This window comes from Drosophila virilis, chromosome 5 (genome assembly GCF_030788295.1).
Source record: "Drosophila virilis strain 15010-1051.87 chromosome 5, Dvir_AGI_RSII-ME, whole genome shotgun sequence".
In the NCBI taxonomy this organism is placed as follows: Eukaryota; Metazoa; Arthropoda; class Insecta; order Diptera; family Drosophilidae; genus Drosophila; species Drosophila virilis.
The window spans coordinates 6369990-6386542 of record NC_091547.1 but is presented as its reverse complement, the minus strand read 5'-3'; the positions used below and the strand labels follow the sequence as shown (position 1 = coordinate 6386542).

Here is a 16553-nt window from a genome sequence, read left to right as displayed (position 1 = left end):
CGCAGCTCGAGTTGAGTTCGCATTAATAATTGCTCGTTTATTTTAACTGTTGCTTTTGGGTCATTGGCTTCATATTGGCTCCGGGCCCGCCGGCTACTTGTCATTTCAGAGAACACCCCACCACAAAGCTGCCCCACACCTGCTCATTAGCCAAGCGTCGTGGTTTATGCTAATATTTACACGCATCTCTTTGGCCTGGCTGCAACAGCTTCTAGCTTTGTTCACATCATTTGTCATCTGTTCTCGGACTCAAATCGGTTTACAGCATCGACTTAATTAATGGCAATAATCAAAGCAAAGCAAGTCAAAGCAGCAGCAGCAGCTCAACCACTTGATATGGTCCAAGCTGCTGGCAGCGTCAAGGTTGTAGACCTTTTTGACCAAAACAAAAAAAAAAACAAATGTATCCCAAAAGCCAACAGCGAACAGAAAATTGACGTAACTTATTCGCATTTATATCACTCTCGTCTGTAAGTCGCGGAATGGAGGGGCAGGGGAGCACAGCTATAGATACCATCATCAGGCAGACAACAACAGACTCGAAAAGTGGCGCGTCAAAATTAATACGTTTTTAAATGCCAAGCGACGCAGCTTCCTGTTGAGAGACCCCCAGCTCCAAGCCAACGAATCCCCAAGCCCCCAAGAGCCAAGTGCCCGACGTTAACAAAATCTTACGCACATGCGCGTAATTGTTGAGGCCGCGCCACAGCCAGATACCAGATACCATAAACCATAAGCCATAAGTTCTGGTTACGCTTTTTTTTTTTTTGGGGCGGCTCAATCAAACTTTGCAAGTGCGAGAGCTGCTCAAGCAATTGCTCATAAGCTAATATGTACTAAAAGCTCAATAGAAAATTAAAGCTTAAATATTGTTTCAAATAATCAAAAATTTAATTCAATTAAGATAAATTTCTTTAAGCTTTTAAACAGTCGAAAGGCGAATATAGCCTGCTCTGCGGTTGCCACGATTTAAGCTTTAAGATAGCTTTAATGTATTCCCTTATCCAAGCAAAAGCTTTCATGTGCTTACAAAGCTCCTTGTTAATCGCAACAGCTTTAAGCTTCGAACAAGCTTTCATATGCTTGCAAAACTCTTTTATGACTTTTGTATAATTTAATGCTTCAAGAGAGCTTTAATAAATTCACTTATTCAAACAAGAGCCATTGTGAATGTTGGCAGAGCCACCTTAGTTCACATTTTAAACATTTTACAACTAGCCCCGAAGAAAGCTCTTTGTTTTATTTGCTCGCCACGTACTTAGCCTAAGTTCTTGGCTAAAATTCTCGTCTCGCACCTCGCCGCATAAATTAATGATGGGCCTGGGCCAAGAGTGAAGCCGAAATGTAAATTGAATTTTAAAAGGCAATTTAACGTGCACGTTCTGCGGCCATAATTAAAAATTAACTTCAATTTAACACTCGGCACACAAAACTTCAATTTGTGATATACGCAATTTTCCAGCGGCGACTGTTGCCGCATTTTTTTTAATTAACCCAACAATCACACACATGATTTATGAACATTTTTGTAAGTTTGCAATTGAAATATTAAACGAAGCCCCAAAACGGAATCCAAATGAAAAACACAAACAAGCGTTGAATGCAAATGTTTGTTGATTTATGTCCATTGAAAATGCATTTAAAATTTATGCAAAATTAATTAACAGGCACAAATAAAAAGAAAAATTAAAAGATACTTCAGTTCAGAAGCCATAATGCAATGTAATGCCACGCCCACCAGCGCCTTTATTGGCGCACTATTAATTCAATTGAGGGCCATTCAATTGGAAAATTCGCTACATGACGGCCAATTGTTAAATAAGCTTTTCATGCAATTAAGCTCAAATTTCTGTGGGGACTCAACAGGGAACATTTTAATGGGCCACGAAGAGGGTGTTGAGCCACAATGGACGGCAAGTGGTTTATAAAAAGAAAGTGTTTATAAATGTGTTAAAATCATATTCAAAAGATGCCTAGATTTTCAGATAACAAGAAGCGAACTCTGCAATATGCGGAAATCATTCGTTCTTACTTGAACTCTTGTGAAGCGCATAGAAAGGCGATGTTTAGAACGAGAAGATAGTGTAAGACGGTGTAAGCACAAGTGAGAGGCTAGACACTTGCAGTGAGAGAGGGCGTAAGAGAAGACAATCTAGTGGGGATAGAGGGAATGAGAAAGAGAGAGAGAGAGAGAGCAAAGGAAAGAGTGAGAGAGTCCTCGATAGAGAAAGAGAGAGAGGGAGGGAGGAAGAGAGAGAGGGTGGGAGCGAGAAAGCCAAACAAAAACCTAACATTAAGAGTGAGAGCAGGAGACAGATAGAGGAGACAAGAAAGAGAAAGGAGTCAGAGGGAAGGCCAATCAGAAAATCTACCTTTGAAAATTCCAACTATTGCATAAAATGTTTACACATTTATTTCAATTTCGACACACACACACACACATGTATATGTAAGCTAATATACATATTTATATTATTTATGTGCGCACATTTCCCATTCGCAATAACACGAATACCGTGTGAAATGCTGCAAAATTTGCTTAATTTGCCAAATCTCGGCAATAAACAATAAAATAACTGAAATATTTGAACGCTTGGCCGGGCCAATAAAACAACTATCAATACATATTCATAATCAATTTATGAAACCGAATGTAATTTTGGACAAATTTTCAATTAACATAAATTGCAAATGAAAATATGCATAATTTTGTGAAAATATTTTCCGCAGGCAATCGGCAGTAAATTTGTGTGCATTTTGTGATTAATTCGCTGTCCATTTAATTGCCAAACACACACGCACACACACACACACACACGCACAACAATGCAAAGATTGAGTCGTTTTGGATTTCCAAAAGTCAAAAAAAGAAAAGAGAATGTGAGACGCGCACATTTTATGCAAATTTCTTTGAATGCTTGTTAACATTTATTGCCGCCGGCTGTCTGGGCGAGTGCGTGGGCGTGGCAGCGGTTGGGCGGCGGTGGGTGGGTTTGGCTTGGCGCACACGTGCAAATATTCAAAACCAAAATCTGAAATGCAGCCCAGCAAAAGATTTTTAATTAAAATGTTGTTGCCTTCGAAATGGCAGCATTTAAGCAGCTTTCGGGCTATTGTTATGCAGATTTTACGACGTCTGTGTGTGTGTGTTGAGGAGCGAGGGGCAGGGGGAGGGGCACCATAAACATAAACGTAAACAATAACTACTGATATGCAGATAAAATGTTTGCGTTGGGCCAAAAGCAGAGTCAAAAGTTGTTTTAATTGATTTCCCCTATTCGCACAACATTTTCATGTTGCATTTTAATAAATTCAAGCACGTACCGTTAGTTAGTTTCGGTGTGGAAAATTTGATGAAAATCGGTGTGTCGTGTGCGGCAGCAAGCAGCTTTTGTCCGTGTCTGACAGCTGGGCGCACGGGGCGTATGCGTATTGTTGCTGCATAATTAAAATGTTTGGCTTTTGATTGGGCTTAGTCGAAGCTAAACAATTTAATTCAACTAATTTGTGCGCGTGTGTGTGTGTGTGTGTTAATTGTTAAATTTTTGACATGCCCAAAGTGCCAAACAATTGTCGTAATGAGCGCAATTTGCCATTCGAATAATTAATGCATTAGCAGTTGAGCTATTAAGAGATATGCTTACATTGACAAAGACTTTAACTTATTCAAAGCGAATCTCAATTTGCTGCATATAAAAGAAACTATATGAATCGAAGTACTATAATTATCAATATAGAAATTATAGTTCGAAGCAAACGATATTTCTTATAGATTTGGAATCTCTAAAATCGCAATATATAGTCAAATATTAACATTAGGATTGGTTGAATTCTTCTCGACATTACTTTCGTAAATCCTGAATGTATATGGAAATCAGAAATTGCCCTTTTTTATATGCTAGCGCATAGCAGGAGCTGAGAATCGCGGAGAAGGGTATTAAATCGGCGGCATGCTGATGATATGTCGTCTAGTCCGTTCAGTCTCTTGATTTTTTCACCAAATGCTTTGCATTATTAAGCAATAAATTATTTAAAATGCGAATAAATGGACTTTCAATCCAATTGCGAATTCGATGAGCTAGAAAATCTCAAACACAATCGATCGAAAATCAACAATTCAATTGTCTAGAATTTGAATGGAATTTAAATAAATTTTAAATACAGTTCTATAAATATCTCTTGCATTCTTAAACAAAAGCATTTTCAATATTTTACCGATTAAAACATTTAAAATAGAAATATGTTAAGTTCAAAATAATTCTATATAATAATAACATTTTATTGATATTTTATCAATTGTGTTGAGAATAAAATACTTTCGCTCTGTCTCCCTCTTCATCGGGTTAGTTCTCCGATTGCTCTGACTTCCTCTAATAGAGTCCCTCCCATCGACTCCTTCTAAAGAAATTAGTTCAATGGAACATCTCCTACAGCTGCAACTCCCTCCAAGTCTTTTGGCTCTTGCTGCCAAATAACACTTGGCCCAAATGCAATTACAATCGAGCTGAACAAATGCTGCAAATTGTGTTTGCTGACTTAAGATGTCACACGCCCCCTCCCCCAACCCACTTTTCGGCAACTCACGTTGTCACCACTTGCCCCAAAATGTTGCACATTAACAAACTCACCTGTGATTAATCAAAAGCCGATTGCTTCGCCCAGACACCTGTCCAATGTCTCGTTCTCTTGATACTTGATTTTGATTTGGAATTTGATTTCGATTTTCGCTGTATTTTTTTTTTTATATTTTTTGTTGTAAAAGTGGCAGCTGCTGCTACCTTAAGCGCTGCTTGCGGCTGTGCCTTTTGGCCATAAATAACAATCAATAATGCAAAGAAGGGCGTTAGAAACGCGGCCACAAATCAAATGACACCAAATAATAATTTCAAATCAAAAATATATATATTTAGCTAAAAAAAAACACAATACAAAACACACGCACACACGCACACACACACAGTCACACAGGCACAGCAAAAATGTGAAATTATAAAAAACGAAACTTTTCTTGTAAAATTTTGAGCTAAAGTTAATATTGTTGTTGTTGTTGCTGTTGTTGCTGTTGTTGCAGTGTGAAAATTTGGCTGCAAAAAATAGCCAAACAAATGCCAAAAAAGCAATATACATTTGCATAAAAAGCCAACAAAGGCTATTCAGCGGAATCTGGCATATATAGCGTGCATATATATGGTGCAAGTATAGCATATATAAAGCCTAGGACTTTATGCGCTGCAGATTTATGCGGAGAATATGCAAAAATCGAGCCAAAAAAAAAAATATATATAACTGGCTATAAAAAGCTGCCGGCCAGCAACTGCATTTGGCTTGCTTCCTTTTTTTTTGGCTACTAAAACTGTCTCAAGTTAATCGCTTTTATTTATTTTCGCCACAGCCAAGCGCAAAAAAAGCTAAAAGAAAAAACACAACTGCAACCGGTTTACTACACACAAACACACACACAGACACACACACACACGTACGTGCGCCTGTAGAAATTTTGCGCGCCTTTTGGCTATTTTCTTTGCTTTTGGTTTTGTTATTTGCAGAATTTATGAAAAACTCATCAAAAACAAAACAAAAATAAAAGCGTTTTATTTATTGTTTTTGTTGCTTGCGCCCTAAACACACACGTGTGTGTGTGTGTGTGTGTGTGTGTGTGTGTGCTGCAGTTGCAAGGCAGGCAGCAACAGATAGACACAGCACCAGGTTTCATGTCTAGCCAGGTAGCTGCTGCTGCTGCTTGGCCAGGTTAACACGCCAAACTGGCGACGTCATAAAGTCAGCTGCGCGTCTTCCTAGCATCTTTAGCCAGTGCTGCCACGGCCAGTGCTGCCACTGCCGCTGCCACTGCCGCCGCCGCCGCCGCTGCTTTTGTTGTGACTTGTGGAACGCTTTGTTGTTGTTGTTGCTGCTGCTGCTGCTGCTGCTATTCGGTTGACAGTGCAGCAGAGGCTGATGCGAGGCAGCTTTCAAGGCTGTTTAGAAGGCAGCCAGCGCACACACACACATATACACACATACACACACACACACACACACACACACTGAAATACTTGCACACTTGCAGTTTTGTTTTTGTCAAGCACGAGCTGCCCTTTTGTTTAAGTTTAATGCAATAAACAACAGCATGTACATATATACATAAATATATATATATATATGTATGTATGTATGTATGTAAAAGTGCAACTATATGCACATAGGCTGCTTCAAAAATATTCTTTTTTCTTTTAATTGCTAAAACTGGTTTCTGCAGCGGGGGGGATTCGGGGGGACTTTGGGCTGCGCTTTTGCTGCTTAATTAGCTAGTTTTTTTTTTGTTGTTTTTTTTTTTTTGCAACTAAATTTACCGTTTGCTATTTATGTTTGTGTGTTTGTCTTGAATTTGTTGTTTGTTTTGTTGTATTTGTATTTGTTTGTTTTGTTTTGTTTTGTTTTTTTTTTTGTTTTTTGTTTTCTGTTTTGTTTTGTTTGTGTTGAACGCGACGCGAACTCGTCGAATGTGTCTGAGAGCTAAACTCGAGTTGCACCCAACGCAGCGTCGTGCTCGGTCGTTGTTGTCGTTTTGGCTGGCAAAGCTCAACTGAAACCAAGCTCGCCAAGAGTTCGAGCTGCTGCCGCTGCCGCTGTTGCCGCTGTTGCCGTTGCTGCCAACGCCAACGCCAAAAGCCAAAGCAGTTAACTGGTTTATTTTTTTTTCATCTTTTTTGCTCGTCGGCCCGAAGCCAAAGTCGACCGAGTCGTTTTCAACTCGTTTCGTCTCTCTCTCATTCTCACACTCCTCCTCTCTCTCGCACTCTCCTTCTCTTTGGTGCTTCCGCTTGCCGAAAATATACAGCAGCAGTGGCAGCTGTTCAAATAGTAGTAGCTGCGCGCATAATAGTAGTAGAAAATGCAGCAAAGCAACAGTAATTAGCTGGCCGCTCTCTTTGCACAGCGCTCTCGCGCTCTCTTAAACGGAAGTAGAAAATTGCAACTGTCGGCAGCAACAACAACAACAGCCGGTTTGTGTTTGTTGTTTACTTTTTGCACTCGCGCGCGCTCCTCTGTTATACGTCTGTTATACGGCCAAACAGCTGTTAAACAGTCGCTCGCTGGCCGCTTAACAAGGCGGTTGGGCGGGCGGCTCAGCTCAGCTCAGGTTTGGGCTCTTTGTGGTCCCCTATTTTGTGGGTGGTTGCCATGGCGCGTTTGATAAATAGGCAAATAAATAAATAAACAGTTTCAAGTGTTGCCGCAAATTGAGTCAAATTTTTACTTTTACTTCAGCAATAAATTCAATTGCAATGCAATCAACCGCAATGAGATCATTTTTCATTGAATGTTGCGTTAATTATAACACTTAAAGCGAATTTCGCCAAGTGTTATAACCTAATTGAATTGGCAGCACTGGCAATTAGGTAATATTGGTAATTATCAAAATAGGCTAATGCCGTACTAAATTATTGAATAATGAGTTTTAATTTTTGGATAATTCGCTAACCGTGAAAAGAAATATTTAAAGCTTGAACTGCTTTTGACAAAGAAGAACATCAAAATTTTAAAGAAATAACCCTTTTTTTAGGTTAGGTTAGGTTATTGACAATTTATGGAAAGGCGTATCACTAATAAGTAGTATGATGAAAAATAGATAAATGTAAATGTACTTACTTTGTGAGTCTTGTAGTTTTTTTTCTCGACCTGATGGCATTCGGTTTCAAGATGGAGATCTACAAAAAAAAGGAGAAATATAGCTAGTTTAAAAGGTATTAGAAATCTGACTTGGAAGACCTTAGAAAGTATGCTTCTGCAAAGTAAGACTTAACGACCAGATACTCAAATTCCCAAAAATATATACATATCTTTTCTCCTTCTTTTCATTAGGCAGTTTTTAGTTTCTGCAGATTCTACCCATTATTTTATTATATAGATTCTATTTAACTGTAAAACTGTGCTGCACATTTCAATTAAACACCATTTAAATGTCTTAATCATTAGCAGCTATTAAAGCATAGCGTTTGTTTTATAACATAATTGTTATGCTACTCTATTACCCTTGCCCCACTTCAGATGCCACACGCCCCACGCCCCACGTCCCACACCCCCCTTGCCTGCACGGCCTGCTGCGCACAATTGTGAATTTCATAACTTTATTAATACATTTGTCCATTGTCTGCTTTATCGAGCCGCATTCAGGCGCGACAAAAGACAAAAACCGAAAGACCCAACCCATAATAAAACCCGGGCGGGGGCTACCGGTGTTCAGGCTACTTGCGGTTGTTGCTCTTGTTGTTGTTGCTGTTGTTGTTGTTGTTGTTGTTGGCCTAGCTGCCCCCCAGGAGTCAAAACCAAAGAAATTCCAATTAATGAAAATGCGAATAACAAAACAAAGGAGCGGCTCGGGTAGTTATTTGGGGGGGTAGAAGGGAAAAGGTTCAGGCCAAGTTTTTTATGTGGACTTATGCAAACAGCAGGTGTTGTACTTTACTCTTATAAAGGGTATCATTAATTAGGCATAGTGGAGGACAACTGTGATATTATAGTATACATATATATATGTTATATAGATATATTGACGGAAATATATATATGATATAGTCGGCCTAATATATCATATAGCTCTATCTTCCAAAGATCGGTAGGCAAAATTAGTTTAGTTCTCAAGCTAAGTTAACAAAGATAAACCTTTTGGCTCAAAGCAACTCCCATTCACAAGTTTATAAGGGTATTTGCTCTTCGGCGTGTTGCCTTTCTTTTTTATCTGATTTTACCTTTGCTTTGGCTTTGTTTACATCTTTTTTTTTTGGCCACTTTTATGCAGGTTTTATTGACTCATTTAGTGTGCCTGATGACTTTTCACTGCATTCGCCAATTCGGGTTATTAGCAGGTGTTCAACTTCAACACCCCACCAACCGCCCGACCCCCTCCCGCTGCGCATCATAGCTGTCATTAAAGAGTTGGCCAAAGTGTGAAAAATTTAATTAACAGACCGAATGTAAAACACTTTTTGTGCGCCCACGCGGAAGCGCAACGTGTTGCAGATGAAGAAGAAATGCCAGCAGCAGAGCTATTACAAACAATTTTCAAATCGGCCACGCCCACTTGTGCGTCGCCCACGCAGCAGCTAGTTGCCACCTTGTGGCAGCAACCCAAGCCACCCGCAACGACGCGTCCAGTTGTTGCATGTGGTTGTTGTCGGTTGTTGTTGCTGACGGTTGTTGTCGGTTGTTGTCGGTTGTTGTTGTTGTCGGTGCGTCGGAAGTTGTCGCCGGCAGTCAACAAACCATAACGCACAGCCAACGGTACTTTGACGAGCTGCAGAACATTTAAAGCCGCTTTTAACTGCCAGCCAAGTTGTTGTTGTTGTTGCTGCTGCCGTTTGCATATTAAATTTGTAGAAAAAATTCATTAAAATTGTGTTGTTGTTGAGCGCTCAACAAATTAGCCAAAGCCAAAGCCAAAGCAAACAGCACAAGAAATGGCCAACAAATATTCATAAGCCTGGCCTATATATTTTTGTGGCTTTTTATTGTGGCCTGAAAATGGGCACGAAAACAAAACAAAACAAAACAAAAACAGAAGAAAACAAAAAAAAACTGCATAATTTTTCAATTAAAGAAGATTACGTATAGAACTTTTCTTTTTTTTTTTGGCTCTATATTTACAGAACCATTTTTATGTGCTAGCTTTAATGTTGACTTTAATTGAATGCAGATATGAAACCCGGCCTTGCCCGTGATACGCATAAAATAAATTTGTTCAAAGATTTTGAAAAGTGTAAAACCGAACGTAAACCCAATCGCTGAAACACGCATCTATTAAGTTCTTATTTAGAGCTTAATAATTAAGCTTAAATCAAATCGTACAATGGATCTAGAGGCCAAACCATGAACAAGAAGCCAATGCTTATGAAAATCGGAGAAGATTTGATTTGGGATTGGGAAATTTCGACCCATGTCTAAGAACGATTTTGCCAGATTTAGATGCAAAATGGACCCAGAATCTATATACTTTAAATACTCGAATATGTCTTCTTGTGTGCGTTACATATTTCCTGACAAAATTATAATATACTCTACAAGGGTAAACAATTTGTAAGAGAATTGCAATCGTAACTTAATTGCCAAAAACTTTGAGCTTGGGAATCCAACTCAAGCTCAAACTAGGCGAACGAATTTATTATTGAGAGCTACAATTAACCCATTTATCGTTTATAATCCATTATAAAACCGAAGAGAACAAAAGCCTAACCAATTCAGTTCATATCTTTTCTTTCTTACCTATTTTTGCATGCTTTCCAAAAATATAACTATTTTTAGTTGAAGCTCTTATGTGTTCTATATGAGCCGCACTTCAGTTAGTTAGCCGCTATTATGTGCTTTGGCTGATTAGCCAATCGATTGATTTAATCGATCATAACGATTGCTAGTTTATCGATAATCGGGCCGATCGGGATAAGCATGTTTGGAACACAGCCGTTTTTCAATTTCCGCGAACGATAAGCTGTCAATTTTATGGCCAAAAATGGCGCTTGGCTTTATGAGTTTCAACACCCAAAAACAGCGCGAGGACCCACACCCGAGGAGCAATGGACGCTGAGGGGGGAGTGGAGGGAGAGCAGAACGCACTAAAAGAACAAAATTTATGTTGATGATTTTCTGTGTGTGGCCGTCGCCAGACGCAGCAGACCCAAAATCGTGGCCAACATCAGGCTGGAGCCGCGGGCGCACGCAGACACAGTCAAATTGAAGTTGCAGCCAGCAGACAATGCGGCCAGCAGCAGCAACAACAACAGCAGCAACAACAGCAACAACAACAGCGGCAGCAACAGCAGCAACATCGGCTGCGGTCATCGCACTGCCCACCCAAAAAGGCGGCACTAAATTGCTCGAATGCCGTTAGAACAATAATTGCGCACACACCAAACACACACACACACACACACACACACACGCATTGATTGCTGATAGAAACTGTTGCCAATTTATTGAGTTGTAAAATTGCAATTGGCCAGCGAGGCAAGAGGGCAGACAGCCTGCGGCACACACACACACACACACACACACAATGGCGCAACATATTAAAAATAAATAAATTAAAAAAATACTTGTACTTGCCCCACCCCCCACATCTAACGCTCATTAGTTGCCGCACCCTGCTCCCCACGCCGCGCAGACTAATTGCCCACATAAATAAGCAGAGTTCACACGAACATTTTTAGCTCAACAGCAACTGTTGCTGCTGCAGATGTTGCTGTTGCTGTTGTTGTTGCTGCCACCTTTGCTGCTGCTGCTGCTGCTGCCTTTGCGGCTGCTGTAACCTCTGCTGTTGCTCCTGATGCTGTTGCTCCTGATGCTGTAACCTCTGCTGATGTTGCCGCTGTTGCTGATGTTGCTGTTGTAGTTGCTTCTATGTTGCTGATGTAGCCTCTGCTGCTGCTGTTGCTGGTGCTGCTGTTGCTGCTGCTGCTGCTGACGCTGTTGCTGTTTCTGCTGCTGCTATTGCTGCTATTGCTGCTGCTGCTGTTGCTGTTGCTGCTACTTTTGCCGCTTTTACTCCTGCTAATGTTGATTCTTCCTCTGCTGCTCCCACTGTTGCTGCTGTATTCTCTGCTGCTGCTGCAGCTGCTGCTACTGCCTCTAAGGTTGCTGCCTCTCTCTCCTCTTGCTGCCGCTGCTCCCTTTGCCAGCTGCCTCGACGGCCGCTTTGGACAGTGACGAATGCCGCTTCCTTATTGCAAGGTCAATTTTGTCCTCAACTTTCTGCTCCTGCCGCAATTGATTGATACACTGCCAGCTGCCGTTAGCCGGACTGCCGGCCGAAAAGCACTTCACACCAAATTGGCTCCTAATCTGCAAATGGCCTGCCCAAAAATGGCCAAAGCCAACACAGTTCGGCCGCTTGCCTTAACAATTTTTGTCAATAATCGTAAATTAATGAAATGCAACAACGATGCCACACGCCAAGCAAACAAACAAACGCCGACGACAACAACAACAGCAACAGCAACAACAGCAACAGCTGCAATTGTGAAAAATAGTTGCAGACAATGCGCACACTGAATACACTTACGCCGAGGCATATATATATATATATATATAGTATTTTATGACTGTCGAACTGATTGGCCTAAAAGCTTAGGGCTAAGAAGTTCATATCTTCGCAGCAGCTTCTTGTGAGTCCAACGTGAAATTGAAAGCATCATCTGAGCCTCGAACCAACAAGCGAGAGGTTGCTGGTTCAAACTTAGCAAGCTATTGCAAACTTTGCTATATTTGTTTAGTTCATATTTATATTTTGAGCAAGCCCAGTGATTAGGCTGAGCTACCCTCAGTGAGTGTATTATGACAACCGCAGCAGCAGCAGCAACAGCAACAACAACAACAACAGCAACAACAACAGCAACATGCGATTTTAGAGCCATATTTATGGGTCCTTAACATTGGCATTGTTATTGTTATCGCTGCTTGTTGTTTGTTGTCGCCGTTGTTCCTCGTTGTTCCTCGTTGTTGTTGTTGGTTGTCGCGGTTGTTGTTGTTGTTGTTGTTGTTGCTGCTTCATTTGTTCTTTGTCGGTTGTCGCAAATGTGTCTGTCGTACATTTTGGGGCACCATTTTAGGTAATTTGTTAAATTTGCATACAGCTAGACAAAACCACGAAGAGCAACATCAAGAACTTGGCAAAGGCACTTAAATAATTAAATTATTTTGTCGCCGAATGGAATTTTAACGACTCAATAATGCACAACAAATGCCAAATGACACATAAATAAATAAATGGCCAAGAGGCGAAATGATTTGAATGCTGGCAAAACGGTAGTCGCCAGCTCTCCGGCTATCCGGCTGTCCAACTGGGAGCTCATCATTTGGCTGCGATTAACTTAAGTACACAAGACATAAATATTTAAGCGCTGGCCAGGCTCTGGCTGCTTCTGTGGCCGCAGGTGCCAGTTGGCAGGCGGCAGGCGGCAGTTGGCAGGGGAGTTGCTGTTGCAAGGGCTGCGTGTAACGGCATCGCACAGTGGCAGCTAAACGTCAGCGGCGCGTCAGTCAACAATTGCTGTCGTGGCAAAAACGACGACAATATGTTGGGATAATGGCCAACTAACTGCGAAGCAGATGCCAATGCAGGCAGAGCCTGTTGCAAGGCAACATTAAGCATAAAATTGCGCGATCTGGCAACGGTTAAAAAAGCAAAGAAGAAAAAAATTCTCAACTAAAGGCGTTTCATGCTGGGCAGCTTTTCATTTGTTTTTTTTTTTTTTTTATTTATACCCAGCACCCAGTGTAAATGGGCCGACAATTGGGGTATCTTGGTTCTGTTGCAGACAGCACGATATTTTTCCCCAGAGCATATTTATTCCTGAACAGCGACAATAGCCGAGTGGAAACGTCTGTCTATCTGAGAGACTACAGGAGCTAGAGATTTGAGCTACGATATATAAATCCTGCTATTCCTATTCCTATTCCTCCCATCGAAACTCTTAAGAGCCGAAGGCACCCAAGTTGGTAAGTAACTTTTCGTGTAGTATATACAACAACTTCATACATAGAACCTTCGGCTCTGTGACATACACATATTGGGACGTTCTGCTGATGCCCTGAAAGTTTCATAAGGATCGGACAATTAACACCCAAGTTATTAAAGAACACATACGATATAGTATGTGTCTAGACTTGGCTGAAGAAGCACAGCAGCTACTTATACGAAAGTTCGAATATTAAACGAGCAGGGTATCTGTCAATCGAGCACGCCCTGCTAAAGCATTCTTAGTGATTTTGTTGTTGTTCTTGTTGTTGTATGCAAATCTGTGCGGTTGCCAGCCGCTCTTGACCACCAGCAGGCAACCGCAAGAGGCCCATTGGCTGGCCGATTGTGGCACCTTGTTGATCAATAATTGCCACACGACAGCTAAATGGGCTTTAATGCCATGTTAGCCATGACTGCGACGCCGCGTCCAAGGAAATGCAAATCAAATTCTAATGATGTTGTAATGCAGACACCCGGCCAAGACACTGAGAGCCACATCGATGGCCTCGGACACAATGCTGTCCGGGCACGCAGATAGCTGCAGCAAAAAAAAAAAAAAAAAAAAAAAAAAAAAAAAAAAAAATTATATTATTAGAATTGAACATGCAATCTGACAAGTGTTTTGGCCAAAAACATTTCCTGGTCTCGGAGCTCTGAGATGGCCACTGACCAGGCTAATTGCCGCAGCATAAACATTGTTGTATATAACTCGCTCTCTCTCTCTCTCTCTCTCTCTCTCTCTCTCTCTCTGTCTGACTCTCTGCCGCAAATGACCATCAGCGCGACTTATGATTGCATTTCCTGTGTCTCCACACGAACACAGCCCAAAAGCCGCCACTTGCATTGTCGCCATGGGCCCACAATTAGGCGGAAATGCAATTGTCGTCTGCGTTAAGTCCAAAGCGCTCCCAGCCACAAACTCATTGTTATTCCACACTCTCCTCGAGAATGGGCCTTTCCTTTGGCTTTGGCTCTGGGTTGGGCGCTTTGGCGCTGTCATCGACCACATTGACGACTCGTCTAATAAGGTATTAATAACAATTGCCAAACACATTTCACGACGCATTCTTGCCCGGTTATTGCTCACAACTCTTGTTGTTGTTGTTTTTTGTTGTTAATCGTGCCTTTGCATTTGAAGAGATTTACACATACAACAAACATTTGTCAAGCATTACCTAGAATTGTGGCTAGCGAATGGTAAAATTCTCAATAAAACGTTTACAAAAATCAGCAACGACGAACATTAAATACCCTAGCAAGCATTTAACATATATATGTGCATACATATAACAATTTATAACACATAACCGTTCTTTTAACAAACGCAGATAAGTGTATATGTATGCGTATATGCATACACTTGCATGTGTGCTTGCGCATATATATATGCATGCATGCATATGCATATGCATATGTATGTACGCGTATGTCCTATGCATTATGAGTGTTACATAAACAAATTAAGTTTGCAGTCTAATAGGTTTTATCTGCGCTCATACTCATTCTACAGCTTACTCTCCAGCTCTCTCTCTCTCTCTCTCTCTGGCTCGCTCGCCCATTCTTATTTGTTTCCTCTTTGTGCGTTCAGTTCTTAGTCTACCCACACACATACTACTGCATAGATGGCAAAAAAGTATTCGTGTGTGTGTATGTGTATTTTTTTGGCAAAAACAAGAAGGAAATATATATAAAGGCAATTCATACCTGGCCAGGGATTAACCCCAAGTAGCTTATAAGCACACACAGCACGAATTTAACAGTGTAAGTAGTTAATTTAACCTTGTTAAGTAAACGGTTTTATACACACGCGCAGATTAAACGAACGATCAACTGGACAGGCGCGCACAGACTAAATTGCCGCATTAATTTCCCGCCTACGCCAAGCCGGCATTTCTACTAATACAACAACAATTAAGAGCACACACAATTATAAGTGCTCCTGCGCTCAGCAAGGCTAGCGGGATCAAAAGCGTTGCGACCAATGGCGTGCACGCATTGGACATGTGAATTAACTCTCTCGGCCTGAGCATTAACAATGCTTGCTCTTTGCTTCAGTTGCTGGCTGCAGTTGAGCCGAAACGCATAACGGGATCAAAAGCATTCATGTCAAAGTTGTGTGGAGCGTGGCTGAAAACGAATTATAAGGATAAAAGCTTTCTGAGTGCGCGATAATATGTGTTACATATATATTTAAACATTTAAGCTTATCAATTCGTTCAGTTAGTAGATTTAGGCCGGGCTTAACCATAGCTTGGGTTTTGAGTAAAATACTTACATGAGTTAAGAAAATCGAAGTTTTTTTTAAATGACAGTTAATTGACGATGATTTAGAAGAGAGAAAAAGAGTCTTTATTGTCTCTCTTTATCATCCTCATTAGGCAATTCTTAACATTTTCACGTTAAATATACCCTTTTATGGGGTATAAATATTATATCATGAACTATGTAACAGCCCAGTCTGTTTATATGCCAACTAGTCTCTCAGTTTTAAAGACATTGTAGCCGCCCAGATCGGGCCACTAAATTATATAGTTACCGATCGTTCAAAATAAAGTTTTGTATGAAAAACTTTTTTGTTTTTCAAGATATCTTGACCAGCCTTTGCATATGTTTGTTTCTCAATGGACGTGACTTCAGCGGACTATCTATATCATGGAATACATCGAGAAATGAGCTTTTGTATGAACAACTTTTTTGTTTTTCAAGATATTTTCAGCAAACACCGCAATACTCAGCCTTATGCAATATATAAACTGAGAGTATTTAAGCTACGGCGATTCGTGTTTTCTTTCATTTTCTTGGGCTGCACAGTCGGCAGATGATGACAAATCGCAGCTGACTGATGCAACCGATGCTAAAAATAAAACAAATGAATGCCAATTGCAGCACCTGCCGCCAGCAAAGGTCAACGGGCGCGTGCAGTTCAACTTGCTGCTGACGAAGTCGAAAGTTGACGTGACCCGTTGGCCAGCTGGAGATGGGCTGTTGTCTGTGGCTAGGCCAGATGATTAATCAACGCATGCATATGACAAATCCGCATCAG

General features: G+C 40.9%; 1 protein-coding gene across 2 annotated transcripts in view; it reads right to left on the bottom strand.

Annotated features, from left to right (window-relative positions):
* The window catches only part of LOC6627027 (uncharacterized), a 95210-nt gene extending 88616 nt beyond the window's left edge, over nucleotides 1-6594 (bottom strand). Inside the window, exons 1-2 of one of the 2 annotated variants that reach the window (XR_011416946.1) lie at nucleotides 6351-6594; nucleotides 4629-4802 (exon numbers count right to left, since the gene is read on the bottom strand). The gene's annotated coding sequence lies outside the window, so the exon portion shown is untranslated. The remainder of the gene's footprint in view (nucleotides 1-4628; nucleotides 4803-6350) is intronic. The other variant, XM_015173543.3, reaches the window with a different exon arrangement.
* Between the last annotated feature and the right edge of the window lie 9959 nt (nucleotides 6595-16553).